A 7,982-nucleotide genomic window follows, 5' to 3' on the forward strand; every position below is an offset into this window, starting at 1 on the left:
GTCATTTGGACTCACTTGATTATGAATCACTTGAGACATGCAAATCATACCACATGGGCAAGATGACTGAAAGTCCTCGTTTTCAGTAAGATGGAACAAGAGAGCAACTTATTGGAAGTAATACATTTTGATGTACGCAGTCCAATGAGTGCTGAGGCATGCAGTGGATATCGTTATGTTCTTACTTCACAGATGATTTGAGTAGATGCTGAGAATATTTACTTGATGAAACACAAATCTGAATTATTGAAAGGTTCAAGTAATTTCAGAGTGAAGTTGAAGATCGTCGTGACAAGAGGATAAAATGTCTGTGATATGATCATAGAGATGAGTATCTGAGTTACGAGTTTGGCACACAATTAAGACATTGTGGAAAGTGTTTCACAATTAATACCGCCTGGAACACCATAGTGTGATGGTGTGTCCGACATCATAGCTGCACCCTATTGGATATGGTGCATACCATGATGTCTCTTATCGAATTACCACTATCGTTTATGGGTTAGGCATTAGAGACAACCACATTCACTTTAAAAGGGGCACCACGCAATTCCGTTGAGACGACACCGTTTAGAGAAACCTAAGTTGTCGTTTCTTAAAAGTTTGGGGCTGTGAAGCTTATGTGAAAAAGTTTCAGGCTGATAAGCTCGAACCCAAAGCGGACAAATGCATCTTCATAGAATACCCAAAACAGTTGGGTATACCTCCTATTTCAGATCTGGAAGCAAAAGTAATTGCTTCTAGAAACGAGTCCTTTCTCGAGGAAAAGTTTCTCTCGAAAGAATTGAGTGGGAGGATGGTGGAGACTTGATAAGGTTATTGAACCGTCGCTTCAACTAGTGTGTAGCAGGGCACAGGAAGTTGTTCCTGTGGCACCTACACCAATTGAAGTGGAAGCTTATGATAGTGATCATGAAACTTCGGATCAAGTCACTACCAAACCTCGTAGGACGACGAGGATGCGCACTACTTCAGAGTAATGCGTGATCCTGTCTTGGAAGTCATGTTGCTAGACAACAATGAACCTACGAGCTATGGAGAAGCGGTGGTGGGCCCATATTCCGACGAATGGCTCGAGGCCATGAAATCCGAGATAGAATCCATGTATCAGAACAAAGCATGGACTTTGGTGAACTTGCCCGATGATCGGCAAGCCATTGAGATAAATGGATCTTTAAGAAGAAGACGGACATGGACGGTAAAGTTACCGTATATGAAGCTCGACTTGTGGCAAAGAGTATTTTCACAAGTTCAAGGAGTTGACTACGATGAGTTTTTCTCATCCGTAGCGATGCTTAGGTCCGTCGGAATCATGTTAGCATTAGCTACATTTATGAAATCTGGCAGATGGATGTCAAAACAAGTTTCCTTACCAGTTTTCGTGAGGAAAGGTTGTATGTGATACAATCAGAAAGGTTTTGTCGATCCTAAGGATGCTAAAAGGTATGCTAGCTCCAGCGATCCTTCCATGGATTAGAGCAAGCATCTCGGAGTCAGAATATACGCTTTGATGGGGTGATCAAAGTTTTTGGGTTTATACAAAGTTTGTTAGAAACTTGTATTTATAATAAAGTGAGTGGGAGCGCTACAACATTTCTGATAAGTATATGTGAATGACATATTGTTGATCCGAAATGATGTAAAATTTCTGGAAAGCATAAAGGGTTGTTTGAAAGGAGTTTTTCAAAGGAAGACCTGGATAAAGCTACTTACATATTGGGCATAGATAGATCAAGACGCCTGATGATACTTTCAAAAGACAGCACACCTTGACATGATTTTGAAAGAGTTCAAAATAGATCAGCAAAGAAGGAGTTCTTGGCTGTGTTACAAGGTGTGAGTATTGAGTGAGACTCAAGACCTGACCACAGCAGAAGATAGAGAAAGGACGAAGGTCGTCCCCTATGCTTTAGACATAGGCTCTATAGTATGCTATGCTGTGTACCGCACATGTAGTGTGCCTTGCCATGAGTTGGTCAAGAGGGTACAATGGTGATCCGGGAAAGGATCTCATGACAGCGGTCGAACTTATCCTTAGCACCTAGTGGATTAAGGAATTTTCTCGATTATGGAGGTGGAAAGGAGTTCGTCGTAAAGGGTTACGTCGATGCGAACTTTGACACTAATCCGGATGACTCTGAGTAGTAAACCGGATTCGTATAGTAGATCAATTATTTGAAATGGCTCCAAATAGCGCGTGGTAGCATCCACAAGATGACATAGATATTCGTAAAGCACACGGTTCTGAAAGGTTCAGACCCGTTGACTAATAACCTCTCTCACAAGCATAACATGACCAAACCAGAACACATTGAGTGATAATTACATAGTGATGTGAACTAGATCGTTGACTCTAGTAAACTCTTTAGATGTTGGTCACATGGTGATGTGACCAGTGAGTGTTAATCACATGGTGATGTGAACTAGATTATTGACTCTAGTGCAAGTGGGAGACTGTTGGAAATATGCCCTAGAGGCAATAATAAATGGTTATTATTATATTTCTTTGTTCATGGTAATTGCCTATTATTCATGCTATAATTGTATTGTCTGGAAATCGTAATACATGTGTGAATACATAGACCACAACCTGTCCCTAGTAAGCCTCTAGTTGACTAGCTCGTTGATCAACAGATAGTCATGGTTTCCTGACTATGGACATTGGATGTCATTGATAACGGGATCACATCATTAGGAGAATGATGTGATGGACAAGACCCAATCCTAAGCATAGCATAAAAGATCGTGTAGTTTCGTTTGCTAGAGCTTTTCCAATGTCAAGTATCTTTTCCTTAGACCATGAGATCGTGCAACTCCCGGATACCGTAGGAGTGCTTTGGGTGTGCCAAACGTCACAACGTAACTGGGTGACTATAAAGGTGCATTACGGGTATCTCCGAAAGTGTCTGTTGGGTTGGCACGGATCGAGACTGGGATTTGTCACTCCGTGTAAACGGAGAGGTATCTCTGGGCCCACTCGGTAATGCATCATCATAATGAGCTCAATGTGACTAAGGCGTTAGTCACGGGATCATGCATTGCGGTACGAGTAAAGAGATTTGCCGGTAACGAGATTGAACAAGGTATTGGGATACCGACGATCGAATCTCGGGCAAGTAACATACCGTTTGACAAAGGGAATTGCATACGGATTGATTGAATCCTCGACACCGTGGTTCATCCGATGATATCATCGTGGAACATGTTGGAGCCAACATGGGTATCCAGATCCCGCTGTTGGTTATTGACTGGAGAGGCGTCTCGGTCATGTCTGCATGTCTCCCGAACCCGTAGGGTCTACACACTTAAGGTCCGGTGACGCTAGGGTTGTAGAGATATATGTATGCGGAAACCCGAAAGTTGTTCGGAGTCCCGGATGAGATCCCGGACGTCACGAGAGGTTCCGGAATGGTCCGGAGGTAAAGATTTATATATGGGAAGTCTTATTTTGGTCGCCGGAAAAGTTTCGCGCTTTATCGGTATTGTACCGGGAGTGCCGAAAGGGGTACGGGGGTCCACCAAGGGGGTCCACCAGCCCCGGGGGGCCACATGGGCTGTAAGGGGTGCACCTTGGCCTATATGGACCAAGGGCACCAGCCCCAAGAGGCCCATGCGCAAAAGATAAGAAAAAAGGGAGAGTCCTAAAGGGGGAAGGCACCTCCGAGGTGCCTTGGGGAGGAAGGGGCAAGGCTGCGCCCCCCCTCTCCCTTGGCCCTATATATAGTGGGGGGAAGGGAGGGCAGCAACATCTAAGCCTTGGGCGCCTCCCTCCTCCCCTGCAACACCTCTCTCTCTCTCTCGCAGAAGCTTGCGAAGCCCTGGCGGAGACCCGCTACATCCACCACCACGCCGTCGTGCTGTTGGATCTCCATCAACCTCTCCTCCCCCCTTGCTGGATCAAGAAGGAGGAGACGTCGCTGCACCGTACGTGTGTTGAACGCGGAGGTGCTGTCCGTTCGGCACTCGGTCATCGGTGATTTGGATCACGGCGAGTACGACTCCGTCATCCACGTTCATTGGAACGCTTCCGCTCGCGATCTACAAGGGTATGTAGATCCACTCCTTTCCCCTCGTTGCTAGTAGACTCCATAGATGCATCTTGGGGAGCGTAGGATTTTTTTTTAAATTATGCTACGATTCCCAACAAGGCCCACCTCTCTCCTAGGTGGTCTCAACCTGCCCTGTCGCTCCGCCACAAAGTAACGGTCGGGGGCCGTCGGGAACCCAGGCCCACCTCTACCGGGATGGAGCCACCTGCCCCTTCAGCCCCCATCTCCGAACAGTATCATAAGTAATGTAACAGTATAAAGTATAAAACATATGCCCGTGATCACCTCCCGAAGTGATCACGGCCCAGTAGTATAGCATGGCAGACGGACAAGAGGTAGGGCCACTGATGGAACACTAGCATCCTACACTAAGCAGTAGGATAGCAGGTAAGGGTAACAACTGTAGCAACAATGACAGGCTATGCATCAGAATAGGATTAACCGAAAGCAGTAACATGCTACACTACTCTAATGCAAGCAGTAGAGAGAAGGAATAGGCGATATCTGGTGATCAAGGGGGGGCTTGCCTGGAAGCTCAGCCGAGAAGGAGGGGTCGTCAACACCGTAGTCGAACTGGGGGTCGCCGGCAGTCTCGGGGTCTACCGGAAAGAAATAACGGATGGGGAACACAATAAATAATAGAGCAATCAAAGCAACACAAAGCATAACATGGCAATACGCGGTGCTAGGGTGACCTAACGCGGTACTAGGCCATACTGGCGAAGGGGGGAAAACATCCGGGAAAGTATTCCCGGTGTTTCGCGTTTTCGGACAGATGAACCGGAGGGGGAAAGTTGCGAGTTTGCTATACTAAGGATGTGTGGCGGACGAACGGGCTACATAATCAGATTCGTCTCATCGTTCTGAGCAACTTCCATGTACAAAGTTTTTTGATCCGAGCTACGGTTTATTTTATATTAATTTTAAAAGATTTAAATCAATTTTAGGATTTATTTAATTATTTTAAATCAACATTATCCAGAACAGTGCATGCTGACGTCATCATGACGTCAGCAGTCAACAGAGGTGTTGACTGGTCAAACTAACGTGTGGGTCCCAGCTGTCATAGACTGTTAGTACTAACTAATAGATTAGATATTTTAAGTAGTTAAATTAGATTAACTAAGTTTAATTAGTTTAACTAATCAGAATTAATTAATATTTTTATTTACTTATTATTATTATTATTTAATTCTTTTTTAATCGTTCTAGGCGCGGGGCCCCCTTGTCATTGGGCCTAGTGGGCGTCGGGCGCAACCTGAACTGGCGCAGCGGGCGCCCGTCCGCTCTCTCAGGCGCGGCCAACGGGGGGGGGGGGGCACGGCGAGCCGGGGCGTGCGCTCACCGGCGAGCGGCATCGGCGCAGACCGGTGCGCGACTGCGTCGGCAGGGCGGCGCGTGGCGGAGTGGGAGCAGGGGCAACAGAGGCGAGGCCCGGGCGGCACGGCTACGGGTGCACGAGCATGGGCGCCCGAGCGGGGTCGTGCGCGGCCCAGGTGGTTCACAGCGAGCGGCGCCGGCGGTGAGTGGCGCCGGTGGTGTAGAGCCAGCAACAGGGGCTGGCCACAGCGCGGGTGCGCGGGCGGCAGCGGGAGCAGCGGGGTGCGGGACGGCGCGGTGACCGTGTGGAGCGGAGGGAGTGCGAGGACGCAGAGGAGAGAGAGGAGGCCGGGGCCTCACCGCAGGATTGTAGGGAAACAGCAACGGGGGTTGAGGAGGAAGATGGGGACGACGGGGAGGCGGTCGGGGAGGTCCGGCGAGGTGTGGGGCTCCGGGCGGCGGCGACGGCGAGGTGGTCCTCCTAGTGGCGCGATGCGGCGTCAAGCCCGCTCCCGATTGGATCGGGGGGAGAGGGAGAGTGGGTGCGCGAGTGGGGGAAAGTGGGAGCGAGTAGGGATGGGCGTTAGGGTTTCGGGGGGTTAATGGGTGCGTGGGGGTTGGGCCAGGCTGGGACGGTGGGCTGGCTGGCTGGGCCATTTGGCCCAGTTGGCCAGGGGGTCTCCCTCATTTGTTTTTTCTGTTTTGTTTTTCTTTCTCTTTTTATTTATTTTTCTTTTCTATTTTTGCTCATTTTAAATATATAGGCCTTGTATAAAAACATGGTTTCTACATGACAAATAGTTAGGGAATATTTTCAACACATCAAACATTTTAGTTTTGACTTTTGAAAACTTTAATTATTTTAACTTTAGTTCAAATTTTGAATTTGAATCCGTTTCGAACTAACGCAAGATTATCAGCAGTAACCGAGGTGATGAGGCATCATTAACGCGGGATTACTGTAGCCTAATTATCCGGGCGTCACAAATCTCCTCCACTACAAGAAATCTCATCCCGAGATTTAGGAGCGGGAGTAAGGGGGAATGGATTTGGTTACGAAATTTTGACGAGTGTCGTCGGTCTTGGTTGCTCTTCTCGAAGAGGTCAATCCATTACGTTGATGTCTTCATTTCTCTGCTTCAGGTCATCACACTACGGGAAACAGCTAATTTGCCATCAGGAGGGGTCTTTGCCGTCAGCTTTTCGTCGGGCAGACGACAACGAGTGGGTTTGCCGTCATCAGTAGACGGCAAAGAAAAACTGACGGTAAAATAAACTTTGCCGTCTGCGGAAAAAAATACATACGACAAAGAGCTGACTTTGCCGTCTGCAACAAAAATCATAGACGGCAAAGAATCTTTGCCGTCTGTGTTTTTTTGGCAGACGGCAAATATTCTTTGCCGTCTATATTTTTTTGTCAGACGGCAAAATAAGCTCTTTGCTGTCTGTATTTATTTTCACAGACGGCAAAGAAGAAACAAATCACGCGGATCAATCACACGGATCGATGAGTTGGCAATATCTCAGACGCACATCCCACACCATTGGTCGCATGCCTCCACCCACCCCACGATGCACGCACCCCCACACATGCCCCCACCCACGAGGCCACGAGCCTACCTGCCCCACCCACGACTCCCATCTCCTCTCCTGTGCTCCCTCTTCTCTCCACCGGATCTCCACCTCCCCGAGCAGTAGCACACCACCGGCCAGTGCCTTCCTCTCTCCTGCTCCCTCCTCCCTAGCTACGTCTCCCCTGAGCAGCCACAGGCCGCCGGGCTGAGCCCAGCGCCCGCCCGTCACCAAGCAGCCGCACGCCGCGGCCAGCGCCCTCCCGCCGTCCGTCCACCGCCGCGCCCAACACCCTCCGGCCCGTCCGTCCGCCCTCGAGCAGCCGCGTGCTGAGACCAGCGCCCGCCCGTCCCTAAGCAGACGCCGCGGCCAGCACCCTCCCGCCGTCCGTCCACCACCGTGCCCAACACCCTCCCACCCGTCCGTCCGCCCCCGAGCAGCCGCATGCCGCGGCCAGCGCCCTCCCGCCGTCCGTCCACCGCCACGCCCAACACCCTCCTGCCCGTCCATCCGCCACCTCGCCAGCGCCGCGTGAAGGTCCACCTCGCGAGCTCATCTTCACCTACCGGCCGTGCGCACCACAGCTCCTCCGGCCGGGCACCCGAGCCCGTCCACACTCCGAGCTCCGCCGCTAGAGCAGCCGTGCGCTCCGCCTCGCGAGCTCCGCTGGTCGAGCACCGCCCATCCCTGACCTCCCTCGCGTGCCTCGCCGTGGTGTCGGAGCGAGACAGCTCCCGAGCGCGGCTAGGCCGGAGCGACACGGTTGAGCAGGGCCGGGCGACGGCGCACCGAGCAGAGCAGTCCGGCGAGCGTTGGGGCCGGGAGACGGCGCACCGAGAAGAGCAGTCCGGCGAGCGTTGGGGCCGGGCGGCGGGGCGAACAGGGCACTGCAGGGGAGAAGAAGGACTCGATTGCTTTTTAGTTTTACTTTTTAGGGTTCTTTGTGTTAATTTCTAGGACTATTCTGTAGCTTTAGTTTTTTTGGGGTCATGTTTGCATTTTGTACTAGACTATCATGGAATGAAAGCACTAAACAAGGCC

The sequence above is a fragment of the Triticum aestivum genome, chromosome 5D (assembly GCF_018294505.1).
Source record: "Triticum aestivum cultivar Chinese Spring chromosome 5D, IWGSC CS RefSeq v2.1, whole genome shotgun sequence".
Taxonomy (NCBI): domain Eukaryota; kingdom Viridiplantae; phylum Streptophyta; class Magnoliopsida; order Poales; family Poaceae; genus Triticum; species Triticum aestivum.